Genomic DNA, 12,340 nt, shown 5'->3' with positions numbered 1-12,340 from the left:
CAGCCCATTGTTAGAGTCTGTAAACAAAGTCAAAATAACACCTGGCATTTTGCCAGGGGAATGTTAGAGTTCGTAAACAAGTCTGGATGGTGCCTGGCAAAATGCCAGAGGGAGTGGTTTGAGAAGTAACAAAAGCGAGGCATTAAGTGTGGAGATTCCTGATTGGTTGACTGCTGTATCTAGTTTATGCTAATTAGATAAGCTGTGTGGAATGTATAAATACTGCTCCTGTCCTGCAATAAACGGCTCCTACTCCTGCTGTATCAATCTACACAAGTTGTTCGTCACCCCCCGGTTATTTTGCGGCAGCCGGACTGCGGCAGTCCATGCTGTTCTGTGAGGCTAGCAGGCTTCCTTCCAGCAGAAAAGAGCCTCATTTGCTGGATGCTTCGCCCAGTCCTGTTTACTTTCTTTCTGGAAGCTCTGAGTTATTCCCTTGGCTGTCGCATCCTATGACCACTGTGTGGCCATTTGCAGCCCCTTTCAATACCCTGCAAAGAAGACCAGTTCCTTCTACCCACCTCCTCGTCCCCTCTGGGGTAGGGTGGCTCTCTCCTCACCCTTCCATTTATCATCCTCAAGGCAGGGCTGCTGCTCTGTGGTCCAAGTTGACAGATCACTCTCTCTGTGGAAGCGCCACCCCTCCCCTGGACTTGTGTGGACACTGGTGCCATGAGCCCCTGGGCTTCCTCAGCCCCTTGTCCCTCTCAGCAGGTCCTGGCATTCACAGAGGTTCCTAGGTCCACACCATCTCCACCATTCTGCAGGGGCCCTCGGGCTGAGGCCCAGGGCAGCCCATGGCAGCAGCACCTCTCTCTGCTCAGTGGTCTCTGTGGCTGTGGGACCCCCAGCTTTGCCTGAGTCATCCCCTCTCAGATGAGCAGCCTGTCATGGACAGGAAGCTCCAGGATCATGGCACCCCTCCCAAATCCCTTCACCTTCAGCCTATGCAGTGAAACCACGAAAGACCCTCTGGAGGACACTTGGCTGAGGCCAGACATCCTCCAGGGACGAGGCTAAGTGACAAGATCTTTGGGAGTGGACCTCAAAGTACAAGACCCTCAGCCCCACAGAGAGCAAGTTAAGGATCTGTCACTACAGCTGGGAGAAGGTGGCTGTGTTGTGTTCCCATCGTCTAAGCTCACAGTCACATGGTGAGATTGTGTTTGAATATGAATTACTTTAAAATGACTAAAGATTAAAAAGCGCTTTGATGGTCACAGGGACACTACAGAACTGCACATCATAGATTATCAATGTGTGGGGACAGCACGCTCTCTAAGATGGTCACAGTGATAGTTTGCAGTCACATTGCCTCCTGTTGAGTGTGGTGGTTTACTGAGTTGACATTACGCAGAAAAAGGAAGCACTCAGGTGTTCAGGAAGGGAGGACTCATGCCGCGCGCACACACACACACACACACACACACACAGAGGACACGGTCGAGGGTTCACTTAAAACAGAATCTGAACTCCCCACGTCCCTTAGGAGCATCTGAGACACACCCACCTGCTGCTTCAGCTTGGCCACTATCCAGTGTGCCCTGCACCTCTTTCTTCCGTCGCCCCAGCCCCAGAAGAGCGAGCTCATGGATGGGGGCGGGGGTGCACTCTCCACTCTGCCCTCCAGTAATCCTTCCTCACCTACTGCATCCTCCATTTCTCCAGGTATCCTCTCACCTGTCGCAACATTACGAAGTCTTTGCTCGACTTTGATCAAGGCCAGTACTTTGGCTATTCTTTATTTTACCCAGCTGTAAGTCATAGTGCTTATCACTGCATGGTAATGTGTTGGGATGAACACATGGACAGGTGAGGTGTCTTTGCCCCTTCAGATGTAAGTTTCATGAGCATCTTGTATATTATCAGAACTTTGCCCTTGTTCCCTCTAATTTTTTCTGGAGATAATTTGATGCTCAAAAACTCAACTTTTAAAGGGAACAGGCAATAGTAACAACAACAACAACAAAAAAAAACAGTTATTTTTATCAATTTATACAGAATTAAGTCAATTTTTCTGCCTGTGATTCAAATTTGTTAAAGGGTTGTTATGGAAGCCCACCCAGGAGCTTTATCTTGCCAGTGTTCTTTTTTTAAAAAAAAATATGTATATATATATATATATATATATATATATATATATATATATATATATTAGTTATAGGCGGTCACAATATCTTTATTTCATTTTTATGCGGTGCTTAGGATCAAACCCAGTGCCTCACACATGCTAGGCAAGCGCTCTCCCACTGAGCCACAACCCTAGCCCTTGCCAGTGTTCTTGCTTTGGAGAATGGCATATGTCTGACCACAAAAGAGTTATCCACACTTAAGTAACATAACATTTCTTTGTTAATTTTATTACTTATATTTATAACATAATTGAATTTACCTAGGATTTTGCAAATTTTCTGTTCAGAAAATTTGTGTGTCTTAAAATATGTCATTAACATATTAGTTTTAAATTTTTTGAATTTAAAATTCCAAATTAAGGTGTTCCTCTCAGAGAAGTAACAGAGTCAACACCTGGCACCATCAGTAGGAAATTAAAGTTGCATTAATGAGCTGTCTGCATCAAAAGTAAGAGGCACAATAATTAATTAGTTTTTATTTTTTACATGAAGTTAACTGGTTCCCTTTGGGATTCAGCTAAAACTTTGGCTGTTAATATAATTCACTTAACTCACTGAAGTCTCTATTCCAATTTATGATGCCTAGAAAGCATCTTTCCCTCACTTCACTCTCATTTCCTTGCAGTGAATGCAATATAAATTTTCGGGGGGGGGGGAGTAAGGAAGGGAATAAGAGGATGTGAATAGCTTCTAAGCTTGACTAAGAACGTGAAATGGGCTTTGCAGATTATTACAATGGTCCTCTCATTCTTTGCAACCTGAGTTCCACAGTGCTGAGAAGCACTTTGTGAAGAAGAGACAATTTCTAGCTAAGTTTAACTGTGAGGAGCCCCAGTGGCTGACAAAGCTGTGCTCCTCATGCCACCTCTTTAATAGGTGAAGATCTGAAAATTTGATCCTTTTCAGGACAATTCATTTACAAAGTACCAGTACCAACTATGAATGAACATGTTGCCTAACATCTAAAAGCAGGCAAGTATGGAGACTCCTCTCCCCAAGCTCCTCCCTCCCTGTAGGCATCCTCCAGTTCCAGCTCTCCCTCTCTGGCTTCATCTGGGCCTCTCTTTCCCTTTTATCCTCCCCCACCATGTGGCTTGGTGTCAAGTAGTCCTGCTCATTGATTGATGTAGGCTGTGCAAAATGGAAAAACCCTGAGAAGAAAATAGATGGAAAAATCTAGAAATATCCTTCATAAAGGATCAAACAGGGAAGCGACAAAGGGGGGGATTTTAAGCAGGACAAAGAGAAAAATAGTAGAAATAGAACTCAGTGGAGAAAAGAGTGACGTCTGAGTTTATGTGAATATTGGGCTCCATGTTTTATGATTTCTGCACTGCTGTAATTCAAAATATTCTCAGAGCTGGGCAGAGTGACACAAACTTGTAATCTCAGCAACTCAGGAGGCTGAGGCAGGAGGATCACAAGTTCAAGGCCAGCCTCAGCAACTTAGTGAGGTCCTAAGCAACTTACGGAGACCCTGTCTCAAAATCCACAGTACAAAAAAAAAAAAAAAGAATCTCAGGAACAGGACTGGGAATGTACTCAGTGGTAGAGTACTTGTCACTTGCCTAGCAGGAATGAGATTATGGCTTTGATCCCCAGCACTGGGAGGAAAAAAAAATATCTCAGAAGCTCTGTTTGTTTCCCTTTGGTGCTATGCTGCATGGTAGCAGCAGTGAACATTGGTGTATGTGTGTCTTAGAAGACATTCTGCACTTCATGTGACCAGTCCACAGCTTCTGTTTCAGCACAAGCAGGAACATGAAATTCATATTTTTTTAAAGATTATAGGAAGTATATTGCTGTAGATGTGGGCACATTTGGGAAACACAGTCCGGTAGAGCCAATCCCACATTGCTTAGAGTAATCAAGAGGCCTGGGTTTGAAATGACAGTATTATGTACTCGGAGATCATGACTAGAAATTCCTAGAAATTCAAAAGCTCCATTGTTTAGATAATTAACTACATTATTTTTACTAACACTAAGGTGGTTGAAATAGACCAATTAGCTGTAGTGTTCCACAAATATGAGATGATAATTTATTTTCCTTAGGGATCAGGAAGAAAAAAACAAACCTTTTGTCATGATAAGGGAAAACTATTCTATCATTTCTGTTTTTACTGTAGTTAGAGGAGAATGGAATTATTTTCAGCATTCAAATTTTCAATGTGTGATGTTGGACAAGTCACCTTATTTTATTGAACCTAAAACATTTGATTAGCAAAATATAGGGGTGCACTGAATACATGGAAAATAGTGAGTAGAGATGGCTGAAGTTCTCAGCTTGAAACCTAAAGATCTACCTTGCATCATACATGTAATTAAAATAAATACCTAAGTAAAGTTCTGCTTTGCCAGAAGGCAGGCCACAGGGTGAGAGTGCTGTGCTCTGAGTGTTCTGCTGTTCAAGGAGATTTCACAAATGGTTGCCACTTCTGTTTAAAACGCACTGACTTTGGCAGTGGAGCCGAGTGCAGGGGGACTGGCTCGACCCCAGGGTTCCTTCCTCAGATGCTGCTTTCTCCTCCCTGCCACAGGCATTGGTCAGTGGCGGCCATGAGACTGGCCAACGCCAGCGTCGTCTCTGAGCTGGTGCTTGTGGGCTTCTCCAATCACCCCCAGGCCGAGCTCCCCCTGTTCCTCCTGCTCTCTCTGGTCTACCTGACGTGCTGCTTCGGGAACACGGCGGTTGTCACCTTAGTGGTCCTCGATGTCTCTCTGCAGTCGCCCATGTACTTCTTCCTTTGTCACCTGGCTTTGCTGAACGTCTTCTTCAGCACGCTGGTGGTGCCCAAGATGCTCTTCAACTTTCTCACAAGCAGGAAGGTCATCTCCTACGCCTTCTGCCTTGCTCAGACCTACCTCACCCTGTTCCTCGAATGCACGGAGTGCTTCCTTCTGGCAGTGATGGCTCTGGACCGCTACGTGGCCATCTGCCACCCCCTGCGATACCTGCTGCTCCTGAGCTGGCCCGCGTGCGTCGCGCTGGCGCTGGGAGCCTGGGCGCTGGGTTTTTTCGCTTCGGTGGTGCCGCTCTCCTGCATCATCCTCCCACTCTGCGGTCCCTATGTGGTGGACTACATTTTCTGTGAGCTGCCCATCCTTCTGCACCTGTTCTGTGCAGACACGACGCTGCAGGAAGCCATGATGGCGGTAGGGGGCGCTGGAACCGTGATGGTACACTTCCTCCTCATTCTGCTCTCCTACCTTCGCATACTGCTGGCTGTGATGAGGGTGGACTCTTCGGAGGGCAGGAAAAGAGCCTTCTCCACCTGCACGTCCCACCTGACTGTGGTGACCATTTACTACGGGACGGGGCTGATCAGGTACCTGAGGCCCAAGTCCCTTTACTCGGCGGGCGGAGGGGGACAAGCTCATCTCCCTGTTCTACGCAGTTATCAACCCCATGCTGAATCCTTTCATTTACAGCCTGAGGAACAAGGAGGTTCAGGGAGCCCTGGGGAGGGTGATAGGGAGATACCGGGCAGCGCGAAAGCCACAGGCTGCGCTCCTTAGACGCTAGCCACATGCCCACTTTCCTTCTCAGCATGCTCACATCCAAATTCCATCATGGAAATCCAGTCTGGCAGATTGGCAGGTGAAGATCACCACTGCATTTTTGCAAACCTTCCCTAGTGCTTCCAGCTCAATTTCTCCTCTGCAAATGGACATGCGTAGGTGTTCACATAGAGAGTCTTGGAGCATCGCTCTGCTGGTTCGGACGGCATACCGGTGAACCTCCCTCAGACTCTACCCTTGCATAGCATTTGATTCCGTCTTCTCTGTCTTCCGAAGCCTCAGATCTCGCTGAGGTGTGCATTCCTGTTCCCCACAGTAGCTGCCTGGTGGGGTCTCAATGTGAAGGTGAGTCTCAGCTCTTTCAGAAGCAAAAGAATGGCAATGAAAAATGGAGAAATCCATATTGTTTTCAACATCAAGAGATGGAAATATACTTAAAGCTATTAATGATCATTTTTAAAGGAGCATAGATTCTGTTAATTTTTATTTATCTAAATTTTTGCCCATTTTGAATAATTTTAGAAAACTATGTGCTTTCCTTAACTTTAAAATGAAAAGAAATTCTCTATTCAGTTTGTTCCCTATCAAAGACAGCTCCCATGAATAAATAATAACAGTAATTCCATTAATTTACTTTTTATATACTTAAATAAATTGGCTACAATGTAATAACAAGTGTGGAATTTCCAAGGGCTACATACTAATTTGTTAGTTAGTAAGATTGCTGAATTTGGAGGCAGACTGCAGATTTAATTCCAAATCACAACAATTAATTGTTCTATGTTCTTTACAAATAACTTCTCTGTGCATGGATTTCTTACTAGAAAGCTCAGGAAATGCCACGTAAACTTATGATTTTGAACAGGTAGATGGACATTGTCCCCTTAGACCCAGTAACACTGATTTAGAACACCATGCAGTCTAGATCCTCTGCCATCTTCCATCTGCTAGAGAACAATTTCATACTGAAATTGTGATTGTACTTCCACTAAATAGACATCCTATTTATTTATTTATTTATTTAGGTACTGAGGATTGAACCCACGGGCACTGAGCCAGATCCCCAGCCCTATTTATTTATTTATTTTTATTTTGAGACAGGGTCTTGCTAAGTTGCTTAAGGCCTTGCTAATTGCTAGGGCTGCTCTTGGACTTCAGTTCTTCCTCCCTCAATCTCCCCAGCTGCTGGAATTACAGACCTGTGCTACACACCTAGCTTACATAGTCATTATTTTAGATGGACTTTACTGACCACTGTTGGGAGCTGATGTTCCTGTTGAAGTGGATATTGTTTTCGAGGGCCAGGTAGTGTACTCAAAAAAAAAAAAAAAAAATGAGGCTCTAAATATAAGGTGACTAAATATAGGATCCAAAGAACTTAAAACGTGTATAGTTAACCCATGCACATCTGTACCCTGGGGATAACTAGCTGATCATAACAGTTCATCCCTGTGGGGACAAGTGCATAGAGTACTGCATAAGTGGCGACTGTTAAGGGCCTCTGAGTGGCAGGCCACTCCCCCAAGCTAGGCCGGTTAGTGGCAAACAGAAGGCACAGCCCTGGGCGTTTGGCCTCCTGTTGCAGTCGCTGTGCTTGCTCCACAGCCGGCTCTTCCAATGGTCACTACAAGGACAGTTGGCTAGAAATTGCATTGGTGGCTGCTGAGATCTGCTTAGCTGCTGCCTGAGTATATATACATGGTTACTGCACAATAAAATCAGACCTGCTCCCTGATTGGTCTGCAAAGGTCTTGATGAACCACTCTGCAGCCACACTCTCCTCTACCCTGTTCCGTGGATCTCCTCTCTGAATGAGAGAGAGCCCACACACATCCCTATTCAGATGGACATAGATTTCTTGTGAAGACATTTAATACTAAAATATCCAAGAATCTGGACTTGTTCCTCTGCCATAAATTTTAATATATTTTTATATGCAATGCCACAAGAGAAAAAAGAAGCAAATATTAAGATGGAATGAGACAGTAGGTGCTTAATTGATACATCTATGCCACCATTACAACATTGTACAAACATGGTTTTGTGTGTCTCCATTGTATGCTTTCATTTTACAGTAGCTGTATGTGTATGGCTTTTGTTGAAAGCAACAATGTTTCTGTGGTGACCCAGAGCCTTGCCATCTTACTGACACAGTTGAACATGACATCTCTTCTTGCTCTCAAGTGCATTGCCTAGCCAGTGAACAATCCTGAGGAAAAACACTGTGTATAAAATCAGAGGCCTGAATAAAATCCTGACTCAAACCAAAGTTAGTAAGCATTACTGTCTGTTTTATTCATCTTGAATTTAATAACTGCATTACTCTTAATTCATTGCAAACTGATAATTTTATGGTTTTAATAAAGTTTCCCAATTACTTACATTATGCAAAGAAAAAAAAGCAGAAATGTTGTATGAGATTGTGGTAGGGGGTTAATAAACCTAGAGTTGGGGCTGGGGATATAGCTTAGTTGGTAGAGTGCTTGCCTTGCATGCACAAGGCCCTGGGTTCTAATCCCCAGCACCACACACACACACACACACACACACACACCTAGAGTCAACAAACTCACAGTGAAAACATTGTGGTATTTCTGTTTGATATAATTATGTGTTAGGTGAAATGAATTTCACAAAGCACCAAATTAACTGTGAACTCATAGACTTGGTTTAATATAAATTAATAATAACTCTGACTGAAAGATCACATTTTAAGACAGCCCATAATTATAGATTCCCATGTTTCATTTTAAATTCAATAGAATTAAATGTTTAGCTACTTCTAATGAAAAATCCCAAAAGCATGGATTTACCTATTTCTCAGTTATTCACCCTGCTCATTAGTTTTCTGGTTTCACATAAGAAACACAAAATACATTCATTTAATACTTGCATGATAATTTATGTTAAAAAAAACTTTGCAAAACTATCTGAATTTGACTAAATTTTGCACTTTATCCTGCAAAGACTTAATTAGTTCACTCTTCAGTTTTGATTAGACCAGACCCTGAAACTACATGAAAAGTAAACCTGAGATTGGTTACTGATAAGATAGGTGTGTGAAAATTGAAACGATTTTGCAAATCAATCTATTCCTGGAAAACAGACAAGAAGTGGTAGAGGGAAAGGTATGTTTATGGGAGGGTGGCACAGGGAGAAGTCAGTTCCCTGGGTGACTTCAGGTTCAAGGATGCTCTCGGTGCTCCTAGAATCTTAATGAGATCACAGCAGAAGGTGCTTCTTGATTTTGATTCATCATTCCCAACACATAAACAAAGATGACTTTTTAGGGGTCTAAATGGGATACCTGCAACTTTAAACAGAATCAATTTGACCAGTTGAGATGAGCTGAATAATCAAGTAAATTTGTTTATTTATTAATTACATTAAGAAAGTTAAAAGCCCATTAATTTTTTTCTCTCTCGCATACAAAGAGGACAGATATGTTGTGTGTGTGTGTGTGTGTATGTGTAAAATATATGGTCTTAATCAGTTCTTTGTTGTGGGTTCTAATCAAGTAAGAATTTGATATGTCTTAATACTTAGAAGAAAACAAGAAAGAAGTCTCTGACAGCATTGCACTACAAATTAGAAGTAATCATCTTCTTCCCAAAGAGTAATTATGTTTAGTCACAAGAAATCGTGTATCTCTTCCTTCCTTTTATTTTCAATAAAATATTTTTGTTTTTAATAAAATGCTTCATAATTTATCTTTCCCCAGCTTGAATATCACACTTGACAAGTGAAATTGTAGAAATTTACTGTACACAACTCAATGCTTTTATATATGAACATACTGTGAAATGATTAAGCCTGTGTTTAAAACTTGAAAATTCTCTTTTATTTATATACGTGAGAATGTTGAGCCCAAAATTAAGAAATTTCTTCCCTACTATGATCTCATTAAGATTTCTGGAAAGCTAGATGTGGTAGTGCACACCTGTAATCCCAGCAGCTTAGGAGGGTAAGGAAGGAGGATCACAAGTTCAAAGCCAGCCTCAGCAATGGCAAGACACTAAGCAACTCCAGTGAGACACTATCTCTAAAAATAAAATACAAAATAGGGCTGGGATGTGGCTCAGTGGTAGAGTGCCCCTGAGTTCAATACCCGGTAATAAAAAAATATATATTTCTGGGAAAACCATGTAATCATTAATTAATGCAGAAAGTTTCCCACAAATGGTCCTTAAAGAAGCTGGCTTCCCTCCATATCTTCCCACAATTGTACTTTTTTGGCTTTGTTTAAATTTGCTGTGGTTCCAGGAACAGAGTTATTTGCAAAATTGTTTGCATTTTCCACATCCACATATTGTCCACAGCCAGTCTGACATTCAGTTTTGTTTTTTGTTTTGGAAGGGGTTGTGGGGGGAGAGTGGGTATAAAGAATTGAGCTCAGTGGCACTCGACCACTGAGCCCCATCCCCAGCCCTATTTTGTATTTCATTTAGAGACAGGGTCTCACTGAGTTGCTTAGCACCTCACTTTTGCTGAGGCTGGCTTTGAACTTGCAATCCTCCTGCCTCAGCCTTCCAAGGACATTCAGTTTTAGTGTGATTTTATTCAGGCCTCTGGTTCCACACCCAGGTTTCCACACCCTCAAAACTGCCACAGTCATCCCTTGGATGTGGGCTGTCTTTAAATGGTGAGATTAGGTCCTTGGGGCTTCATACTTACCTAGAATGGATAGAACCAATAAATTATTATGTGCACAGTGCCTGGTCTAGAAAGAAGAATTTTAATTCCATGGAAGCATCAGTTTCAACAATGATACATGCAGCAGTCAGACAAAGTGTCCTTTTAGCACCATTTCCTTGGGGCTTCCCCTGGCTGAAGCATGGACCACAAGAGCAGGACATGATGTCATGATGTCAGTGTGGACTTGCATGTGTAACATGGTGTCATTTAGGGTCAACAAGGTAGCAGCACAGCTCTCAACAGATGTCCAGATGCAGCCACTGCAAAAGGAACCCACTAGATTGGAGTTTGGGCCCACCATTCATGTTCATGTTTCTGCAGCACTGAGATACCTGCTGCAGGAAGCATCATAAACTAGACACACAACCTGTTTCCTTTGTTCTCTGGTGACTTCACATGTGAAAATCCAATGAAGAATAAATAACTGAAGAATAAATCCAGATGCTTGGAATGTTGCAGCATTGAATGTCTTTGGAAGAAACCAGAGGTCTTTCACTGGAGAAGCAGCTGGAGAGCCCTGGATCCAGGTAACACTAAGATAGCTGTGGATGTCATGTTCCCGGGGCTTCTCATGTACCTAAAATATGGACGGAACCCCAAATTACTCTCAGTGTACTACCTGGCCTAGAAAGAGGAGTTTCAATTGCCAAGAGTGGTAATAAAAGTCTGAAAAATTGTCTACTTGGTTAAATTGCATATTTCTCTTCTTTTATGAACTTACAAAATTCAGCACAGAACACTTCCTTTGCACTTAGTAACAGATGAAAATGATGGTATTGAGTGTGCTCCGGGTCCTCTGCTCTAGCTATCTTGTTTGTGTTTACTAGAGCAGTGTCCTGTAGGCTGCATCACCTGGTCCATCCAGTATGAAAGTGATGCAGAGTGTTTTTTTTGATGAAAGGTGGAAAAACCCAGTTGCTGATTTTGGAATTATCTCCAAAGTCTGCCTCCAATTTCAGCAATATCAGAATAATTGGCATCTGGCTCCTTGAAACCTCAAAATTGCAAATGTTGTAACTAATATATCTTCCTAAAAAGTAAGTATATAAAACTGCTATAAGTATTTAGGCATCTAAACTATTTCACATATGGAGCTAATGAATATGTAATTGAGAAGAGTCTCTTTCAATTTTAAGTTGAATCACATTCTTTTCCCTCACAGGTAACATTTTTCTTAAATGGACAATAAAACAAAAATGAGAATGCCTACACATCTTTTAAAATTTTTTTATTAATTACTTCAAAAGATATTTTCCTTTAGTAAGATTTAAGGGTATATGTATTTCATAAGTTGGACGACTTTTTTTTCTTTTTTACTTTTAACCTTGGTATTCACAGAGGATTTACTTTTGCCCCAAAGACACCAAAATTTACTGATTCTCAAGTCCTTCAACAACAAAAAAAAAGTATAGCATTTGCATATAACTTACACATATCCTGCAGACACTGCACACATCAACTCTAGATTATTTATAATACTTAATACATTGTAAATGCTACCTTAGTTTAGGGAATAATAAGAGAAAAGTCTATATGCGTTCATTACAAATACAATCTCTAAAATATATTCAGTGTGAAGTTGGTTGAAGCCATGATCCAGAAACTATCCAGAGTGAAATTGCTGGATCATAGGGTGTATTTTAAATTTTCATTTTTCTCAGCAACCCCCAAACTGTTTTCCATAAGGGCTTCAAAATTTTACATTCTACAAGTAGTACACAGGTTTGTAATTTCTCTCATTTTCAACTAAACTTATTATTTTATGAAATAATAGCCAAAAAAAAATGCTACATAGTAAAAAGGACTAGGGTATAGCTCAGTGGTGAAGTACCCCTGGAATCTATCCCCAGTACATAATAATAATAATAATAATAATAATAATAATAATAATAATAATACTTTGGACATATAAAAGTGGATATATTTCTGTTTTGTTGCTTTGTCTTGCTAGTCCTTTATCAGCTTCTCCATTCCAATGGAAAACAATATGGA

The 12,340-nt window shown here is 41.6% G+C and overlaps 1 pseudogene; it reads left to right on the top strand.

Moving 5' to 3' along the window:
- The first annotated feature begins 4,690 nt into the window (after positions 1–4,690).
- On the top strand, positions 4,691–5,657 carry LOC139705884 (olfactory receptor 2A12-like; annotated as a pseudogene).
- The last annotated feature ends 6,683 nt before the right edge of the window (positions 5,658–12,340 follow it).

Source organism: Marmota flaviventris, chromosome 5 (assembly GCF_047511675.1).
Source record: "Marmota flaviventris isolate mMarFla1 chromosome 5, mMarFla1.hap1, whole genome shotgun sequence".
NCBI classification, from domain to species: domain Eukaryota; kingdom Metazoa; phylum Chordata; class Mammalia; order Rodentia; family Sciuridae; genus Marmota; species Marmota flaviventris.
This window is presented reverse-complemented; position numbering and strand designations above follow the sequence as displayed.